This window comes from Protopterus annectens, chromosome 9.part0 (genome assembly GCF_019279795.1).
Source record: "Protopterus annectens isolate FY-2018-M chromosome 9.part0, PAN1.0, whole genome shotgun sequence".
Classification (NCBI taxonomy): domain Eukaryota; kingdom Metazoa; phylum Chordata; order Ceratodontiformes; family Protopteridae; genus Protopterus; species Protopterus annectens.
In genome coordinates, this window is record NC_056743.1 from 882,743,236 (window position 1) to 882,766,636 (window position 23,401).

At 45.0% G+C, this 23,401-nt stretch overlaps 1 protein-coding gene across 1 annotated transcript in view; it reads right to left on the bottom strand.

Annotated features, from left to right (window-relative positions):
- Positions 1 to 23,401, bottom strand: part of LOC122810604 (zinc finger E-box-binding homeobox 2-like) — a 603,498-nt gene that overhangs the window by 364,636 nt on the left and 215,461 nt on the right. The gene's annotated exons all lie outside the window — the stretch shown is intronic.

Below are 23,401 nucleotides of genomic sequence, written 5' to 3' on the forward strand. Positions count from 1 at the left end.
GGGGGTGAAGTATGCACTGAATGTTTCTGCAAGGATGTTGGCAATATCAGTAGGGTCAGCATATTTTGTGCTATATTTCACCAGCACAGTGCAAATCTGTGTGTCACCACGTAGATCCTTGACATAGCCAAAGAAGGCTTTGTGGTTATCTTTTGAATCCTTGCATATTCTCCTGCTGATGTTAGCCTTGGATGATGTCATGAGGGACCTACGTATCATACTAATAGTGGTCACAGATGTCTGCCCTTCGTGGGATTTGCTGTTTGTTTGGAACACTGTCCTACTTCTGTAGTATAGCCTGTTTATTGCAGAGGTCCACCAGACTGGTGTCCTTGTCTAGGAGGAGTGAGTCTTGGTTCACCAGTGATGGCACAATCCATACATCCATGTAGGTGCTTATAGACTGCATTTGTAAATCTGTCTGTATCTTGAGCAGTGTTTCCCCTTGTTATGCAAACAGTAGTTATGTGTGTTGGCAATTACAATACTCAGTAACAGGATATATATCATTTGTATTCATCTGACATTTTAGCAGCATGATAGCAAAGATAACTGGAAGAGCCAGGTAACTATCCATGCACATAACACATGTAATATCCACCTCTCTAGTATAGTTTGCAAGCAATAACAGCTGTGCATGTGTACATGTTATGCAAATGTGTAGTGACCCTTGTTACAGGGCTGGACCTCTCTAGTATCGTTTGCAAGCAATAACAGCTGTGCATGTGTACATGTTATGCAAATGTGTAGTGAGATATTGAGAGTAGAGACACACTGGTTGAGCTACCAGGTTTGTGTAGTCCAACCTCTCATTGCCAACCTAACAGCACTTGCACATACTGTATGTAAGGTAGTGCACAGCACTGGTAATGAAACAGGTTGCATATCATCTTTAACTTCAGTGTAACATCTGCAGTAGGAGTGTAAGATGTAGAGGAGACAGCTGCCCATGTGTAACAGCCACTTCATAGGTGATGGCTCACACTATCTGATTATATTCTGATCATGTTAATAGTGGCATCAGAGTCTATTGATAAATGACTCTGTTTGGAGAGTGGGTGTCTGTGCCCAACAGAGCTCATGGTCCTGGTGGATATGTGAGTACATACCCAGAGAAGGAAACAGACCTGTAGACTCTTGCATCATCTGTAATCGACTAAAAGGATGTGATGTGCTCCTCAGAGGAGGATCGCTGCTAAAGGTAGCAACAATGTTTCCATAATAGCCAGTGTTGTCACGTCCATAACACAATTATTTACTTGTGAGCATCACTGTCTAAAACATCTTCATAAGCAATATGTAAACTAAATACAGTACTTGGTACTCGTAGTACTAAATGCTCATACAGGCATGTCCACTAGTCAGCTACTGGTGTTTACTAATGTCATCTTTGTGTATGTGGCCATCCTGGGGGAATGTAATCTATATGTCATGTACACTGCCAAACCCACCTAACACCATTCCCCACACATTGTTTGGGATGCAGTTACAGGGGTAATCTGGAAGGCAGCCCAGTCTACAGCCATGACAGGACTGGACAGTCATGAGGTGTAGTTTAACACATGCAGCTCGTCAACACAACCAACACATACTCTTACCAGAACAAAATAAGGACACCCACACACACTACCAGAAATCACACACATTCACAGATGCTTCTAAGTATCTGGCCTAATAAGTGACCCCCCCCCCCCAAGCCGGAAGAGACAAACACCGAAATACACAAACTGTATGACATAGTTTGCATAATTGTGCCACAACTCAGAACACGTGACTGGAAACATGCCCAACAGTACTTTAATTTTGAATGCAAACTCTAGCACTATGTTACACACCAACCTATACGAGGGCATACATACTGTCAGCTGCCTGTCTGCCATGATTAGCCACATACCATACACTCAGACCACCTTTTGAACTATACACATGGCTCTGGCATATTCCATGTTGTTGTGCAGGACCTGTGATGCAGTAGCCAGCACTGCATGGAAACATATGTAGGAACTGTCAGGTCTTGTAGCCCATGTAGGTATGTCCCAAGGACTGGGTAGCATTCTGCCATTGGCCAGAATGATACTGCAGTACAGGGACAAAAGGATTGTATTCCACAATTGTCTAGTGTAGTGGTGCAAGTCAAAGGGTAGCCAGTATCTGCCTGCCTGGGATAACATGGTTGACAGACCATGATGCCTTGCCAGACAGGGCCTGCACCTGTCACCCCTGGGAATCTGGATACTGCCTAGGGATCATGCTTCCCCTATAGTGTCTTCATAATGCACAGTTCAAGTGAAGGTCCACTGCTGTTAAAGGGGCAGCCAAGCAATAAACTGTGGGTCTCGCTACACAATGATACATGTCAGAAACACTATACGGACACACATATGTCAATCCCTAACATGGAGAACATATCTGTGCAGTGGCTGAGACATGTCTCAATGCTCTGGAGAGCACACCTGCATGACCATGTTATAACACATACCTCACCTCTTTCCCATTATCCTTTATTGGAACACATGGGCCACAGGTGTGTCCATATTCTTGAAGATATGTACACCCCCACACTAGTTGCACTTGCAAAACTTCAGATGCATTATGCTGAGCAACTACCTTTGTGCCAAAGTGAATTTCAAATTGCACCTTGCGACAGATAACCCACCAGTACACCCCCACGCTAGTTGTACTTGCATAACTTCAGATGTATTATGCTGAGCAACTACCTTTGTGCCAAAGTGGAATTCAAATTGCACCTTGAGACAGATCACCCACCAGGCCGCGGATTTCCCAACTGTCATAATGTGCCGTAATGGGGAAGATTAGGTCTGAGACAGAACCATAATAATGACTACTCTCAACTCTTCCATTATGAACTGGAAAGACTCCTCATGTACCAACACCTGCGCTCAATGCATGTTGGATTCCATCGACCCCACAGACCTGGATCACAGTAGTCACACAAACAAGGCTAACAGTATGCTACACATAGTTAGTCTTCAATGCCAATGTTGTGTTTCCTAAGAGCAGAGTGGTGACTGTCATGGCACCCATGCAGATAGACAATGCATGTGCAAATGCTTAATCCTACACAAATGAACCTTAAGCAATCACATATGTGCAGTGACTGTGCCATTAAAACAGAACCAGGATTCAACCCAACACAAACAAGAAGGCAAACTGGTGGTACCATGCTTTAAACTGTACCACAGAAGGTAGTAACTGTTGCAAGAGTGAACACACGTGTGTAGGTGATCTCTGGTCAGCCTCAGTAAGATGCAGATATACAATATAAAACTACACAAAGCTACTGTGAAACTAAGCCACATATTATGAGGCCAAGCACAGAGCATTCTATAGCTGTGTCATTAATCGTAATGGCAACGACAAGACCTACCGTGCTGCACAGCACTATGGCAAGGGAAATACTGCACCTACAGAAATAGCACCTGTTCATCCAGATAGGGTCACTGAGAACCTAAACCCACTCTCCCACCCCCCCAACAGGTACACTTAGTAATATATCCATGTACACTACAGGGCCCCTGTAATAATGACTATGCAGTTACAAGCTGCACTCTCTAAAGCCATACATACAGCTTTCATGGGACCTGTTAACATCCCAGGGGGTATCCTACACATATGTAAGAACATTCAGCTATCCACATACACATCATGTTCAATCATAGCTCCATGTCAGGCTGTGTACACACCAAATGGTGCACAGCAACAGTTATCACACCCCACAAAGGGGGAGACACCATTGATAATGGGAAATAGTGCACAACTACCCTGCTGAGTCTAGTCTGTAAGGCCATGAACCATGATCAACATATTTGATGTACTCAGTACAGATGTAGATGACAGTAGGGTTGATTAACACTGCATATCATGACCTTGCCAGGTCATGGGACACCATCACCCATACTGTGTTCCAGCTACACTCAGTAAACTAGGTGTATATTCCTATGTCACAGGAGTGGTTGGCAACTGGACTGCTGGCAGAACCAACACTACAGAAGGTGTCTGACTAATACACACACATCAAACCAGTGCCAGCCACAGTAATACAGGGTTCATTCCTGGTACTCCCCCTCTTTGTTATCTATACCACACAGACTAACACAGAAGGCATCAGCCTATTGATGTTTGCAAATGACTTTGAACTAGGAGCAATAGTCATCTCAATGTGTGCTGCGTTCAGCATACAGAAGGGCCTTAGTGTGTCAGATGTGTGGTGTGTGATGTATGGCCACAATCTGACAGCTAAGTATTGCATTGTCATCCCCTATGTTACAAACCCTGTACCCATGAACTACCACCTAGGCAGCGGTCAACATAATGGCAACTGTGTATATGGGATGCAGCTGGACAGTACTCTTTCCTTTGATAGTTACTTCACCACACTAGACAGGTAGTCATATGCGGCACCCTTAATCATGAAAGGGTGCCATCCAGGAATATAGAGATAATTGCTCAGCCATACTCAACACCCATGTGACCCATAATAGATCACATATTTTCCTTTAAGGGTTATTGCCTATGTGTAGATGGCCTACACTGCCCTTCCCAATCCCTAGCTGCACTATGCAGCATTCAGCCTACCCTGAATAAAGCCATATCCAACCCAGAGGTGTTGGACATGCTACACTTAACACATCCTAATCCCAAATAAACACATACTTCATGGACATCCACCTTTCTAGTACAAGGATCACAACATGCCTGACAGATCTCTGTCCCATACACATAATATACTCTTGCCATACTATGCATCCCTGTCCAGTGAAGCTGCACATCACCCCTCTCTGTGACATGGTGTGATGACCACATGCCAAATATATCCGTAACCCTGTGGATCAGTTCTGTGGCACTGGTTGAACTGGCCACTGAAACTTACCTGTCTGTTGCCTACAGCTAGGTAACCTGTCTGCCTAGGCTCATAAATGGCCCAGGGCATATAGCCTACTAGATCACTATGACCATACATGCTATAGTTGATATCCAACCCTGCAAATACCATCAGGCTAGCTACTGTCTCATGTGTTACACATGTGCAACACAGGCAATATATGGCAGGATGCTACACAGCTGTACAGTGCCATGTAGATGTATATGGCAAAACACATACATGCTTGCAAGTCTGCAGGGTCACAGGTCATGTCCCTAATGGCTATGTATGACTATATATGTGACATATACACAGCATTAAGGTTGACTGCATTAATGTGAACACATCCAGGCATGTGCTGATAGGTAAAGACACTGGTACAGGCAAACAGACATGCCCACGTGAAGACAACATCCACATGGTGTATGAACAATGTTATCACATGACACGCACATATATGGTGATAACATCACATCAGCAGTAAGTGTCAACTGTGTGTGACTTATACATGTCAGTGGTGTTAGTGTCATGTAGATTTGCAAAGACGTATTTGTAATCTTAATAACTGTGATACACATGCATGTACTGCTGTACTTCTATGTGAGTTACTGTGACCTGTCTCCATCATTATGTCTTCCAGGTATGCCACGTAGCAGACTGCTGGCATAGAGCCGCTTGGAGGATGAGGTCCTCGTCCCATACCTCCTCGACAACTACGCAACACTCTTCAGCAATGTACCACATGATGCACAGCAGTGAGATGCCCTGTGGGAGGAACTCTGCAGGATGGTAAATGATGTTGGCATTCACAATTGCACCTATCAGCAGGTGCGCTGACACTGCACTAACCTCATAAGATGGGCAAAACAGCATGCTAATGCAATCGCCAGGGAACAAGGTGCAACAGGTGGAGGGGGCCACTCACCCAGCCCCCACTCACACGTACCGAGGAGCTATTGGCCAACCTGGGGACACCTGCAGACCTCCATCCACAAGCTTTAGCTGGTATTGTTGAGATGGGTGTCTCTCAACCACCGAACTTGGAGTTGCCTGGTAAGTCACTACTGCACATATAACACAACTATATTTCACATAGTTAAATGTGTTACTGTACAATATGTAATGTAACATCATATGCAAGGCATGTATACACACATGCCACATTCTATAGTCTGCTACTCTATGTATGCACAGATGTGCATAATCCATAGTATAGTGCATTGTACTGGCTTATGTGCTAACATGGACATTGCACCCTGTAGCTATCACACAGGTGTGGATAATGATCTTACTGCTGTGACACTCCTGTTTAGGTACCTCTGGCATTTTGCAGTGAAAGCAGCCTGTGTCAGGTGATATTGTTATTATTTACCAGGCTTGATAATGCGCAGAACATATTAATTGCATGCTATCTGCCATAACACACGTACACATAATGTATGGTGGTCCTGTTAATGGACACTGGTCAGACTTGCAATGCATCAGTGTTTACCCATGTGAAACAATTGAAGACTATATGAAACACCTATGCTTAAACCTTCCAAACTGTCATTGCCAGATGTGGGACAACAGTGAATACAATGGTGGAGGTGTGTTCCACTGTAGGGAAAGGTACTACATATCAGCATTACACTTGTTGGGAATACAAACAGTACTGTACAGAGAGCATATGTGTGCACACACTCTAAATGTGTTGGAGATGGAGTATGACCGGCCCACAGGATACACCCTTGTGGATTATACCCTTGCTATGAATGTCACACAATGTCATGTGCTGACATGTCCATGACATGTAGTGGGCTGACTGCAACACTGCTCAGCTATCCTGCAAAACATGTTTCACATCCCATACATACCACCCTTTGTCTGCATAACCCTGTCCTCAGTGGAGCATATGACATCTATGGGTGTATGTCATATGGGATAACACTGACATGTGAAATAAGATGGCCATCACAACCATTGGACAGAACATGTGTACACATGGCCATGGAGGATGGCCAGAGACATGAAGCAACACACACAGTAGAAGTGATGTACATGTGTGTACACCCTGTTGTACATTGGCTCGACACAATACAACTATGGCCTTTGTGTAATGGTGATATTGCAGATGTGAAACACTAAACATCGTACAGGCCTGTGCACAGCTTGTGTAGGCATAACATGAAACCACCACATAACATGTCTTGAACATCTTGAGTGTGTCACGATATGACAGCATTCACCTATACAGTATCCAAATACATACATGTGTTGCACAACATACACATACAACCACATCAGGCCACAGATACAGTACATTCACCTTGCTGGTGTCAGACATCACTGTCATGCCTGCTCCACATGTGTGTGAGGTACACAGATGGTATGTGGGACACAGAGTACTGCTAAGTTAGCCATATGTGGGCATAGTTGCCAGGCATCAGTAATATGGTTGCAGATGTGCAGGGGTGTCATCCGTATACCCTTCTGTGACCTGTGTCACACATTCCACATTAGGGTTTAGTGTGTATACACCTCAGTGACGTGGGTCAATTCCACATTAGATATGTATTGTACGTGAACATAGTCATGGCTATGAACTGTGTCAGTAGCTCACACTGTATAGCAATTGTGAAGCCACATGATGCCCTGCAATAGCTATGCACATCAGCTCAATGTGCAGTATGTCCCTGCATATTTGTAGGCTGGACAGACAACATTGCATCAGCTGAAGGCCCGTGTTAGTATAACACATCCCTGCATTGGGACACCATTACCGTACTGTAGATTGGAAAGGACACCACTGTGTTATATATGTATGCATGTCACTCAACACGTCAGCAGAAGACATGTCATACTACATATGATTGGCAAGGTCATACACCACACAGCAGGCCGGTGTTCTGTAAACCTGTGCTGGTCTGTGGCACCATTTCAAAGTAGGGACAGCCATGTCAAACGTGTGTACAGCCACATGCACAATGTCTAGAGTAAGCTCAGGGGTAGGCGGAATAATGTTGAACAGACAGGCACTGCTTTGGGGGAGATATTCAAGCTAGGGCTCAGGCAAACATAGTATGCGGTCGACATACCCTACTGCTCATGTCCTCACACATAGGGGTGGTGGCCAACACAAAGCATCAGTGGCAGATTTAAAAAGGTCAGCGATGGTCTGTTAACATGTGGTGTATGTTACACACACCATGACAGTGCGGTGCAACAGTGCAAAGTGCATGCATTGTGTTGCAGGTATGGTACATAGGCTACTAACACAAATGGTGCAATACAGGTATTTATGCTAACTACCACTATAATTGTGTAAGCTGAAACAATAATTGTCTAAGCTGAATGCCATCTGCCATATCAGCTGCATGTAGCGTGTGTATCTGTGTGTGTCTGTCTGTGTGAGTGTCTGTCTGTGTGTGTGTGTGTCTGGTGTAACTTGTAATGTACAGTTCTTGTCTTCCCCTCACAAGTGTTGATGTAGGTGTATTGCCCTCCTGCAGTCCACCTGAGGATAGTGTCCCCACAGATTCTAGCAGTGATAATGATAGTATGATTGAGGCACAGTCAGGGTTGTCAGAGGCTGAATCTGTGCCATTGGTTGCCATTCCACCTCTCTCCCCCTCATCCTCGCACACAGTTACCCCGCCTACACATACCCCATCACCACTTACCATAGAGGAAGGATGGTTGGTGGTTGGTAGCATGGAACAACACAGGCATGTGCCCAGCACTGCTCGTAGGAGGACCACTGGCCAACATGCCCCTGCGTGACAAAGCACATCAGCTGGAGTCACCAGATGCATGTTTCAGGCTGTAATGGAAGCACAGGCACATGCTGAATGGCACAACAGAGAAGGTCAGGCTTCATTGGGCTGCTGTCCATTCATTAACTGACAACATCCAGGCACTTGCAAATGCTCACCATCATCTTGCAGATGTTTTGGATAGATGATTGGGTGACATGGTGGGAGTCCTTGACCGTGGCATGTCAATCCTTGAGCATGGAATGTCTGTGCTGGAACATCTGGTGGGAGTGAGGCATTGGGCACATGGACATAGGTCAGCTACTTCACCTGTTGAAGGTCTACGTGAACATGCTACTGCACATGCCCGCTCTCATAGTGGCAGTAGCAGCAGCAGTGCAGCTGGTGCTGTGCAGTGCACACCAGGATGCAGCAGGCCATGTGCACATGGTCCTGGATGGTCCCAATAGGGACACGATTCCAGTGGACATGTGTCATCAGACAGTACCCAATCTGGACCTCTGCCTGGTAGTGCCCGTGAAACCCTGGCAGGCACAGGTCACATGGCCATGGCCAGACACCGTGAACTGTGAAACCTGCCTTGTACAGTCTGTAGCTGTCAATAATACCCCTGTGTAGGCTAGCCACATGCCAGACCTGTGTGCATGCATACACACACACACTGGAAACCAATGTAGGGCACCTCAACACACACACACACATATAACATCCACACACACCCAATGATATCACAGGCCCTAACACACACACATGATGTCATCCAATGGCGCAGCCTAGGCCTCTGGCAAACATTATCACCCTGTGCATATGATGATGCCTGTGCCACATCCCTGTCATCCACACCATTGGTGCAGGGACATGCTCATATGGTCTGATGCACAGGCTGAGCATACTAGGTAGACAACTGTAGATTAATATTGTTGAGTAGTACTGACAGGCAGCAGACATACTATGTATTACAGTTTTAGAATGCATTTTGTACGTTTGACAGTATGTATCATGTGTAACAACACTAACAGCATGTTGATCTTGACGTTCTGCCTTCCTCTTTCAGGTGTAGTTGCATGTGCCAGGGGATGTCAGTGTTTGCGGTTAGTGTTCCATATGTACATGTTGACTACTCACAGGTCAGTATGACAATACCTGCATGCAGTTTGTAGCTTCCACATCACAGTTATATTCTCCCATGTTTCAATTATGTTTACTGTTCTAATGATCCAAGAGCATGATAGCTGTGTAGTAAGCTACATTGTTCAGAGCCGTCACATCGATGGTGGGTGACATCACAGGTATAGTTACATGGAGCGGGGAGGAGGTAAAAGAGTGGTATGCCAGATGACAAGGGTAAAGGCCAGGGGAAATAGTGGCTTCTCATTGGGAAGTAGTAATATCCACTGCCATGACAGCATGCAAACACAGACAGACCCACACACTCAGGAAATCACAGACACAGTAACACCCACACACACACACACAAACACACACACACACACAGTTGTCAGTGTTTGGATGAGAACCCCTGCCTATGTGCATATCATCATTATAGTACTAAGCAATTACAAGATGCGCCACAGAGATTACACATGTACAGGTAGTTGGAATGGCCTAAGATCGAGGACATCGACAGGGGTACTACAGTGTATGTGGGGAGGGGGTCCATCAGTAGGCTATGTAACAACAGGTCACACCCCATGGTGTACATGTTAACAGGTGGTTAGAATGCCCATCTACGATTGATGATATCAACAGGGATGCTAGATTGCATTGAGTGGATGGGGGAGGGGGCATTAACATTTCACTATGGTAAAATACAGCCTCACTCCAGGGACCAGACAGCCATACACATGGACAGCCCCCCCCCCACACACACACACAAACACACACACTGTGGCATTCACAAAGATATACACCTATGTCACACACATACAGACACTTTACATGTGTGAGGTTCTACCACCTACCTATGCCTTTCTTTCTACACTTCACTCTGTACTGGTGTCAACAACAGTGTTCTGGAAAGTGATAATGTATGGGATGTACTACCAACCATATGTGACATATATGGGCACACACACACCCACACGTGCCAGTACTGTGAATCAATTACCTGCCTATCTCATGATAGGTATTACAGAAATACAGCACTATCGCATCTGGTACAAAGCTTACTGACTCTTTCCTTTGCCAGCTGTGCTGATATATGCACAATATATGCACAGGGGAGGTATTACTGTTACAGGTGTCATGAGGTTTGTCTTCAGTGTCACCCTTACAGCATTCTACATTGTTTGTCATCCACTTCAATTAACAAAACCTGACCTTAGCATTTACAGAGGTTATTGTAGGACTGGTTGTAACACATCAGTGAGCTGTCCTCAGTAATCATTCATCTGCAAATAAGCCCTACCACTTAGTAGTCATGTCCAAACATCTGTCCGTACCTCATGTACGGCTTACTGTACTTACAGCATATCACCATATACAGTTGGCAATGTTGAGGCTGTATTGCAACAGCATGATGTACTAAGACAACAGTCATCTTCAGACATCAGACACTGCACACACATGGAATCTACACAAACATAAATACATGTACACATATGCGGTCTACGTCAGTAAGTGCACTAGCAGGTCAAAAGGATACATTCCACACCTTCCCCATGCCATGTGTGAAACATAGCCGAGCATTACACCATAATGGATGTTGTATTCATGTACTGGTAGGACACCACCACCTTCACCGAATAGCCAAGTGTACATATATGAGAACAGCACATATCAGCGAGACACACACAGCATTATTCCATGTCATGCTCCAGTGCCATGGTGAAGCCAGGCACATCATATTTGCTGCAAACACATCATGTTTACTGGAAGAGTGCCAGCAATGTGCTCTGTTACAGCTAGGCAGTACACTCATTCAATCATGTGCTAGGTCTGTGGCTTGTAAACATCTCACCCCAGCATGTACTGGCTATTGTGGTACTAAGGCTAATGTCCAGACAGCACACAGCATGCATGGCTTGCAACTGTTGACATGGAGTATATGTAGGAATTGTGGCCACACATGGCTGTACATGTCATGAACATATCACCTGTGACTGCTCAGGAACATACAGAGCAGAGCTGGATTTCCCTGAGTCTGTCAATACAGGCCTTGTGTAGGTCATATGATCCTGTTATTTGGTTATGTTTGTAGGCATTGCATTAGGTGGACATGTCTAAAGACATACATGCCACATGGGGTGTTGCATGATATAATAGGTGTCATGGGTGACCAGTAGAGAGGGAATATTACCTCTGTTAACATAGATATCAAACCTTATGTACAGTTAGCATGCTATCTGCCATGTGCATGTGTGTAATGACTGTAGCCACCTGTATGTAGAAAGGATAACAAAAGCTATGGTAATGTCATTTATATTGTATGAGTGTGGGATGTACATATCCAGGGCAGGTACAGTTAGGTCCTATCCAACCATGAGGGTGTTGTTTACTGGTGTACAGCAACAGTCGACCGTGTTACTGCTGACAACATCTGAGGGACCCTGGTATGTGTACAACTGAGCTGGTTACAAACAGTGGTATTGCATTGCATAACACATTATGCAGCTGTGTCTGTATATGTGTACTTTGCACAGTTGATGTAGGCCTAGGTACAGTCCACCAATTGAGGGTTATCTGGTGTCTACCATACTATGTCATACCACATATGGATGTGTATTGCTAGTCTGGGGACAAGGTGGTGGATGTATATGAGGATACAACCTAGAATGCAGCATTTGCCACTGTCACCTGTACCTGACTAACCTGTGATGTGTTATGTCGGAGTAGTGGTCTTTACATGTGAGTAGCCTTTATGAATATGTGTACACCACCACCTGGAATGGTCCACACCACTGTTATGGCCCATATGTCTGGATCTGAGTTGTATGGTGGTAGTGCAATTGTGCACTACAGAGCCTTCAGCCAGATGTTCCTCACTGCACAGACGTCAGTATTCCCATTGTAGGTTCTACATTGAGCAAATGGATTACTAAACCACACATCTAGCACTGGTTAACATAAGCATCCAATGCAATTGTCTTGTAGGTGTCAGGGTGTTATTTCTGAGTGTAGGACATTTGCCTTGGAATGCGGCTATATGGGTAAATGTGACCTAGGTATTATCCACACACATGTGAAACATGGATGTATGTGCTCTGTGTTGAAGGCTTGTTGTTCAGTCATGACAGCCCGGAATGACAGACACTGGACAACCTCATAACAACAGCAGGACACTGGCTCATTGTTTTGATCTAGCACTGCAAGTGGCAGTAATGTGCTTGGTAGCAAATGCCTCATGTAAGGTGAAGGACAGTATCAGAAATTGTGTATATGACTAATGTAAGATATACTTAGGGTAGCAATCCTGCTAATAACGACAACTACTAACACAGCTGAGAGAGGTCATATTGACACCTGCACCTCATTACCATTACACAATGTGGCTCACACATTATGCTTGCACATGCCACTGTTCCACGTATAATGCCACTGTCCACAACTTGCTATCAGTGTATGCCTTTCAGGGCAGCAAGGTGTGTGACACATGCTGTAGGTAGCATCTGCCTGTGTGACCCAGGTAACCTATTGTTTGTCACATCCACACATGCAAGAATGTGTATACTTAACATATATATTTGTCAGTACTTCTTGTACATGTATGCATGTGTATCACACAGCACAGACACAGATATATCATTTACGGGCCACATACAGGTATCAGGTAGTAAACCAGTATGATGTGCATATATACTGACAGGTAAGATGTACAGAGCTGTAAACCTGTGTGTTTACAATAGGAGTCCATTACAACATGTTCTGTACATGTAAGTGTATGAGCATGCACACTGTGGCCTTCTGTGGTTAGAATCAGAATGCATCCCAAGCAGCCCTGTTCTACTAAGTGTATGAGCGTACCCACTGCCACCTTGTGTAATTTGAGTCAGTGCATCCCAAACAGCCCTGTTCTACTAAGTGTATGAGCGTACCCACTGCCACCTTGTGTAATTTGAGTCAGTGCATCCAACAAGCCCTTTGTTACTAAGTGCATGAGCATGCCCAGTATAACCTTGTGTAGTTGTAGTCATAGTGCAACCCAAACGGCCCTGTGCTACTAAGTGTATGAGCATACCCACTGTAACCCTGTATAGTGATAGTAGTTGTCCATTCCACAGATGGCCATACTCCAGTTCAGGTTCCTGTTGTGCTACAACTATACCTCTCAGGCCTACCTGCAGATGATGTGTCTTGTTTGTGCATACAGGTTGTAATGGACACCTACTTTAAACACACAGGTTTACAGCTATGTACTTTGTGACTGTCAGTCTTCCTGTTGTTGTCCTCAATCTTAGAAGGGCAGTCTGACTGCCTTGGAATGTGTAATCTCTGTGGCACATCTCGTAACTGCTTAGTACTGTAATAGTGATCTGTAGTTAGGCAGGAGTTCTGATCCTACCACTGGCAACTGTGTGCATGTGTTTGTGTGTGTGACAGCAAATGCCTGAGTGTGTGTATCAGCAAATGGCTGAGTGTGTGTGTGTGTGTGTGTGTGTGTGTGTGTGTGTGTGTGTGTGTGTGTGTGTGTGTGTGTGTGTGTGTGTCTTAGCAAATGCCTGAGTGTGAGTGTGTGTCAACAAATGCCTGAGTGTGTGTGTGTCAGCAAATGGCTGAGTGTGGTTGGGTGTGTGTATTTGTGTCTGCATCCTGTCATGACAGTGGGTATTGCTGCATTCCAAAGAGAGACCTCCTTTTGCACTGGCCTTTATCCTTGTCAACTGCTAAACCTCTCTCTTCCCCCCTCCCCACTGCAGGTAATCAGTCCTGTGATGTCACCCAGCTCAGAAGTGGAATCAGAGTAAGTTTAATTGTATGTGTTCTGTGGCACATACCCCGACTGCATACCACTGTACTAGTTACCTTTACATAGGCAAGATATGTATGCACAATACTGACAAGTGTGTGCGTGTTTGTGCGTGTGAATACCCTGTAGCCAGGCATACACATGTGTAATGTCTTTTAGCACACCATGGTAGCCATCTGTGGTGACCGGTGCCTACAAAGTATTACATAGTTAGGAATGGTAAAGAATACACAGTCAAGCATGATTACAGTTGGATATGTTATTTTCCTGTGCCACTGTTGAGCAGTGACACAGAAGTGGTTGCTGGGGTGTAAGTCCATACCCATCATTCCCCCACCCTAACTCCACAATCCATGGGGTAGATTACATTAGCCATCATTCCCCACCCCAAACTCCACATACACAACAACCATCCCTTCTCTGGTGAACTGCTTAAGATTTAAATGTTATAACACAAGCGATGCCTCTGCTTTGTGTGCACGTCAGTTCCTTTGGAACCCTTCTGTGTCACTGTGTCACAAAGGGTGTTCAGATGTGTATGCATGTGTATATATATATATATATATATATATATATATATATATATATATATATATATATATATATATATATACATATATATATATATATATAGCTATAGCTGTGTCTGTGTATATGCATATATATATATATATATATATATGTGTGTGTGTGTGTGTGTGTGTACATCCCATAGGTGTGTGTATATATATATATATATATATATATATATATATATATATATATATGTAGTTATGACAGTTGTACAGATGTAGACTTGTCTTTGTTGTTTCACAGAGTACAGTACATTCAGGGGTACTGTACTTATGCACACAAAGTGACTGTCCCATTTGTTTTCAGTACTGTGGAATACCTGTAGTAAGATGTGCATTAAAGACTTCATGCAACATGTATACAACTCAGATGGCTTAGTGGTATGTCCAGTGACCTCAGTGTGCATGGTCCAGGGTTCAAGACCTGCAAGACTTGTTGATACTGTCGATTAGGACTGCATAAGACACTTTTAAGCAGTTGTAAGCATGTGTAAATGTGTTTTCGTGTCAGTAAGCAGCGGGCACACTCAGGCAACAGATATGTACAATTCGCAGTACACTTGAAATGCCCTTCTTTGGCAATCCTGCTGATGTCACCCACCTACAAATACACCTCTGGGACTGCTGTAACCCAGTTATCTCCATGGTGCGTGCTGTAAGTGCATAATGCTGCAATGTGTTAAACTAGTTTGTTAGGTTTTCTAATCCCAGACAGGTCAAGTGTGTGTGTGTGTGTGTGTGTGTCTGTATGTCTGTCTTCCTGAGAAAGTAACAATGCCTTTTAGAGTATGCACACTCTTTACAATTCACATAACCACCTTTGGCAATCCTGCTGATGTCACCCACCTAGTAATACACTTCTGGGACTGCTGTAACCCAGTAATCTCCGTAGCGTGTGCTGTAACTGCGTAATGCTGTAGTGTGATACACTAGTTAGGTAGTGGTTGTATTCCAAGATATGACAGGTGTGTGTGTGTGTGTGTGTGTGTGTGTGTGTGTGTGTGTGTGTGTGTGTGTGTGTGTGTGTGTGTGTGTGTGTGTGTGTGTGTGTTTGACAGTCAGAGCCTGTGTGGAGTTGGCTGAGAGTTTCTAAACACTGGACATGTTGGGGAGCGGATTTTGTAGTTTTCCTATATGGTGTCCGTATTATATGTCACAATGTCCACCTCACGAGGAGTACTCATTGTAAGCACTACATAAGCTGCAAATTATTACGGCACTCAACTTTCCTCACTTGTCTAGTGGAAAGCAGTTTTTAGTACTTAATAAATATGCACTTATCCAGGCATGTCTAAGGGTCAGCTCCCAGTGATTTCTCCTGTCTACCTGATGAATCTGGGCATCCTGGGGCAATGCAGCAATTGCCTCATGTACACAGACAACCCTCTCCTCCTACTACCCAACACTACAAACTGTGAAAGATGCATTTATATAGCCAAACTGGAAGCAAAGGTCTCTTCACCCAAGACTGAACTAGACACTCAAGAGGAGAAGGTAAACACTTGCACCACACCATGCTCATCACATAGTCCCTCAAAACCTACACCACCAAAACACACACATAGAAACACAAAACACACACCTACATTTGCGGAGGCTCTCAATAAAAACCTGCCCAAGTATCAGGGACATCCAAAGCATAAACGCAAGCAAACTCCACCCCCCAATACAACCCAAATGACACATAGCCCACAAACTCAGTGTGCCACTCAACCACAGCCCATAAGGCATAACAACTTACCCAACACTCTAGTCAAAGGTGACTCTATAGTCAGGCACACTGATGTTCCACTCACTAGACTAAACAAGGAGAAAGTTACTGTCAAGTGCCCAGATCCACCACATAACGCATGCACTCAGGTCACTCCACAATAAGTACAAATATGACACTGTCATTGTCCATGTTGGTGTGAATGACCTGAGACGTACCTCCCTGGACTACATGAAAAGAGACATGGTGGAGCTCTCCGATCTTGTATCCCAGGCAGGTATGACCCTAACCCTGAGTAGAATCCTGCCATCACCAAGAATGATACCACAGTACAAGGACAAAATGATTGACTTCAACAACTGGCTAAGCTTCTGGTGTCATTCTAAGGGGATCCAGTATTTGTCTTGCCAGAGATGGCCTGCACCTGTCACCCTTACGATTCTGGATACTGGCTAAGGCTCTTGCCACCCTTATAGTGCCCTTTTTAGGCAAGGTTCAAATGACAAATTCACCACCGTAATGGGTACAAATAAGCAAAATCTGAGGATAATGCTGCTCAATGCTAGAAGTCTAAACCTCAAAATGCACTCACTCAAGGCACTCCTTAAAATGGAGAACATTGACATCTGTGCAGTGACAGAGACCTGGTTCAAAGCTCCAGAGAGCACCCCTGCATTACCAGACTACAATTCATACCACACCTTTCGGCCACCGAACCCAGAACAAAGCACTAAAGGCAGAGGCATGTCCATATTCATTAAGGATATCCACACCTCCAGGCTAGTGGCACAGCATAATGCATCTGAGATTATCCAAGTGCAACTAACTCTGGGCAAGACCGCAATCCAAATTGTAGCTTGCTACAGACCCCCCACCATGCCCCAGGATTCACACTCCTCATTTCTTGATACACTGGAAAGTATTAGGGTACAACCCAACACCCTAATAATGGGCAATTTCAACTACCCCACCATTAACTGGGAAAACTACTCATGTACCAACTCTTTTTTGATCAACGTTTTCTACAATTCATAAATTCCAACGCCTTGGATCAACTTATTCATACCCCCACCAGGGGCAGCAATATCCTAGACCTGGTCATTACCAATATGGGAAACCGGTGTTCCACACCAGAGGTCAGTTCCTCATTGGTCCGATCCAACCACAAGCTAATCAGCCTAGACATCCACATTCCACCCCCAATTAGGGAAACCATCATAAAAAACTTCTCCAAAGCCAACTTCACACTTCTTAAGACAGAAGTGGCAAACTTCATGACACCCATGCAGACGGACAATCGAGGTATGACTGCCGAATCCTACACAAATGCACTTTATAAGCACTTACATGAGTGCATGGATCATGCTATCCTAAATAGAACCAATATGTTATCCTCCAAAAAAAGGAAGCCAATCTGGTGGTCCTCTGCCATAAACAAACTCTACAACAGAAGAAAGAAACTGTTGCAAAAAGACTAAAATCCCATGACTGGAAGAACTCCCCGGTCAACTTCAGCAAGAAGCTGAGATCCCTCATAAAATCCTCCAAATCTAGTTACGAAAACAAAATTGCCACTGACTCTAAAGACAACCACAAAGCATTCTATAGCTATGTCAAGAATCTAAATGGGAACACTCAGATCTGCTCTGAGTTACAGCACAATGGCACTAAATATACAGAACCAACTGATATTGCCAACATCCTAGCAGATAGGTTCAGTGCTAACTTTACCCCCCCTCTCACCCCCTAGAGGGCCCATCTCTATACCGGAAGAATGCAAAGTTCCTATAATCACAGCTACACAGGTAAAAAACACACTCTCCAAAGCCAAGAACACAGCATCCATGGGACCTGACAATACCCCAGGCTGTGTTCTACATGAACTACAGAATGAACTGGCACCCTACCTAAATACCATGTTCAATCATAGCCTCACCTCAGGCTTTGTACCCACTGAATGGTGCACCGTGACGGTTTCCCACTACACAAAGGGGGAGCCACGAAGGACCCCTGGAACTACCGCCCAGTAGCCTGACGAGCTTGGTCTGCAAGGCCATGGAACGTATCATCGTGGAACTCATAAAGAAAGACATTGGTAATCTCCAAACTCTGGACCCTACTCAGTTTGGATTTGTAAAAGGCAGATCATGTCTCCTAAACCTGATTGGCTTCTTTGAAGCAGTCACCAAAGCCATAGATGAGGTTAAAATGGTTCACACAACTTATCTAGATCTCGCCAAGGCTTTCAACACCATCCCCCACTCTGGGATTATAGATAAGCTCACTAAACTAGGTATAAATCCCTATGTCACAAGATGGGTTGCCAACTGGCTCATGGACAGAACCCACACTGTGAAAGTAGCGGATTCCAAATCCGACATCAGACCAGTGACAAGTGGAGTACCACAGGGTTCAGTCCCGGGTCCTCTCCTGTTTGGTATCTACTTCTCTGAAGTGCAGGCCAACACAGAAGGTCTTTGGCTAACAAAGTTTGCAGATGACTGCAAACTAGGAGCCATAATCAAAACTCCTAATGATGTGGACAAACTACAAAAGGGCCTCACTGAGACAGATACCTGGTGTCAAAGCCATGGCCTGAAGCTCAATGCCAAAAAGTGTATTGTCATCCCCTTTGGAAAAACTCTGTACCCATGAACTACCACATAGCTGGTAGTCTACTTAATGCCGAAAATGTGATATGAGACCTTGGGACACAGGTGGACAGTAGTCTCTCCTTTGATAATCACATTGCCACAGTGGTAAGGAAATCCTTCTACGTGGCTCATCTCATCACAAAAGGATTCTCATCCAGAAAAAAAGAGGTCATTGTTCCCCTCTACTCATCACTCATTAGACCCATTATAGAGTACAACACCCCTTTTGGTATGTACCTCACAAGACATCTACAACAACTGGAAAGACCACAGAAATACCTCACAAAGAGGATTACTGGCCTCAAACAGATTCCCTATGCAGACCGTCTCAAAAAACTACAGCTTTACTCCATTGCATATCGTCTACTCAGGGGCGATCTCTGCCTAACATACAAAGCTATGTCAAATCCAGAGCTGTTTGACATGCTCCACTTAAAGAAATCCCAATCCCTCCGAGCTACACGCTCTAGGGACTTAAACCTTGTCACCACAATAAACAGGACATGCTGGAGGGATAGATTCCTGTCCCAGAGACTTCCCATACTCTGGAACAGGCTACCTATCTATGTCAAACAGAGCTCCTCATTAGCACTCTTCAAGAAAAATCTTGATGATTGGATGGGAAATGGGAAATTCACCCCAGGGATCACTTCTGTGGCTCTGCTCGACAGGGGCACAGGAAAATAATTTTCTTGGGTGGCGAAAGCCATGGTACATTTTTTGGCTAGGCTTGTATGGGCCCTAGGGCCGATAGCCTAGTACCTACCTATGAACCTATACAGATGTCAGTCAGCCAAGGGAATGTGTTGGCAAGCCATACCCCTACATCTGGCAAAAGGCCTGGTGAACAAAGTATGCAACCCTACTATTACCCGGAATACATTCTGAACCCATGTGTCGTACACAAACACACTTGCCTAGAATATCCCGCTATGTTGCTAGTACCCTGCACATTGATGACAGATAGTAGGTATGGTGTGATTGCAGTGGGCATACCACCCTGTACAGCAGTACAATAGGCACATACTTGCGGACAATGTGCCTTCACTATGTTCCCCACTGGATGCCTGCAACATATGTTGTGCCATCAAATGTGATCCACAGAGGCCATACAATGCTTTACACATGTGCCCTGTCTGGACCGATGCCACTGACACCTGTATCATGCTATCAATGCAGTTGCAGGGTCAACCTGCTGTCTATAAGCAGGTCCTGCCACACCAGGCCAGTATTGGCATATCTGACGATAATAGTCTGTGTACACATGTGCCTGACAAACCAGGTACACTTGTACATGTCACATCCCAGGCAATGTTCATGTCAAGGACTATCAAGCACAGACACGGCATGCATTGCAAAGCTATGGCCATACACAATGGTAACCAGGATGTCAGGACAGTTCATACAATACCCATCTGTGTGGGACATTGCAGACACTACACCCCTGTACCACACTGCACACCATTGTTGGGTGGTGTGTTGCCAAGGATTACCCCTCATCCAGCCTTCTTGCACAGCCAACCACTACACACCCATGAAGCAATGCACACATGCTTGTCAGTACTGGCACCTTGTGTCTGCGTGTGGGGTATGATGCTCACAACCATAGTCACACCCAGTATAACTCCCATTGGCATACTGACTGATGTCAGACACGTTCACATGCCCTAGCCCATAGAACCTCCGGATATCCTCTGTGGTGCATGTAGTACCTCTTCATTACTGCAGTGTGGCAAACTAAGTAGTTAGGAATTGTATTTGTGGGCCTGGCAAAGTGTGTCAATGTGAGTCCATTAGAGAGTGTGGTTGTGTTGACAATGTCATCCGTTCATCTGGACAGCCATGTGTGCCACACCTAATGTATGTCTACTATATCTCTGTTGCAGGCCACTCACCAGCACACATATATGTTCTTACAGCACACCAGCATGTCAGTTTTGTGGCACATGGAGTAACTGCATGCACTTGTGATAGTAATGACTAGTCAGTCAGGGGTTTGAAACCCTGTACTGGTAGGTGTGTAACAGACGATGCTTAGGATTTAGTCTCCAAGCCATTCTCTGATGTACTTTGCTTCTATCTGTCCCTCCCACACACACTCTGGTGGATGTGGAGTTGCACACCTGCTCAGCAGCAGCTTGTGTTTTGTAAGTGATGGTCATGATCAGGTGATGGCCTCTGCACCTATTGCAATCCTCCTCTAGCTGATTGCATGTGGAACAGCTGTGATGATGTTCCCATAGCCAATCACATGGATGTTCCTCAAACAACATACACATGGGAAATAGCCTAAAGACAGGAGGGTGATATGCCAGACATGAATACAGCATGTAAGTGTAGTTATGCTTCATTGAGACTACTGCCAGTTTAACAAGTTGTGTGTGGTAATGGCTATTCTGCATGTTTTAAAACTGACAAGACAGTGCTCTGTTTGTGAGGGACCCCCATCTGTAGGGCCATCTGTAGACTGGTCAGTGTGTGGAAGCATTTGTTTCCTGTGTTACTCACTGAACACACATCTGTGAACTGCAGGAGAATAGTGTGAGGATTGCAGTCAGTACATGGTGATAGTGATGAGTTACTGTCATCGCATCCCTGATTGGACATATGTCACATGAAACAGTGGTATGACAGACACTGTCTGGGGTTCTCAGTGACATGCCAATAATGGGCCATTGTTCATAGCTGCAGTCACAAGTCTTCTACACTTTGTACAGATGTCATGCAGTATATACGCATGTGTTGTGCTCCCTCTGCAAATGTATACCATCTGTTGTGTTGGGTTGATGGTCATATCTATGCATGCTGTTATAAGTAATCCTGAATGCTGTTGAATATTACTAAGCCATATCTGTGTTTAAACTGCTGTATGGGTTTGGAGGTCCTGGCAGAACCTCCTGTCCCACTTCAGCTGGCCATGACACCGGGCACCAGCACATCTGGGGCCCAGCCTTGGACCTCTACCTCTGTTGGCTCTGCACCACCTTCTGGTGGAACCACCACTGAGGATGGGGGTTGTTCCCCCTGGGAGCAGGTCCAAACACGAACATGTCCGCTGTCGTACAGTCCCGGATGTGGTGCATAGGGGGCTCAATAAGGAGTTTTGAGGCCAGCTATGCCAGCTTGAGGGCAGAGTGTCACATTTACAGGGTGAGCCTTCCCCGCCTAGACAGCCCCCAGCACTGCCACCTTTGCCGCTGTTTTGGTGCAGTGGTGGCTGCCCATGGCTGGGGACCTCCACCCCACTGTTTCAATCTAGGGGCTCATGGGCTTGTGACTGCTGAACACCCCTCCCCATCCAAGGTGTATCCCCCCACATGTGTAATATACCAAGCCTGTATGATGTCTTGTCTGTCATCCTACCTAACCTATCCTCCACAAGCATACCTACTCTCCTTCACCCAGATCCCACTCTCACCCTACGGAAACAAAAGGCCAATTGGTGCCTAGAACAACATATGCCCCATACATAGCTGTCCATTTCACACACGTGTTCACTGGACACACGTAACCCTTTTAATATGCATCACAACATACTCCAGTTGTCCTCACCCCTGTGTCTCAGGCACACAATCCTGGTATGCACGAATCCTAAAGGTTCCAGGTACACATGATGCAGATGACCCCATTGTACACACAACACTACCGGTCCCTCTATGGTTACCCCATTTACCTTTTTCATGATGTTGATGTCGCACACAGCACCTTGCAAGAGTACTGTTCTCACATAATGATTGGACAGGAACTGTTGTGTTAATGTAAATAAAATGCACAGTGATGTATACGGCCAATATACAAATGTTTGCGTGTATTAATAACATGTCTATCTGAGGGAGTCTTGATGTTAAATAGGACAACACCACTACATAATACAGGCGTTGCTGGTGTTTCCCTTTTCATTCCTTTGTAATGCTTTGCTGTC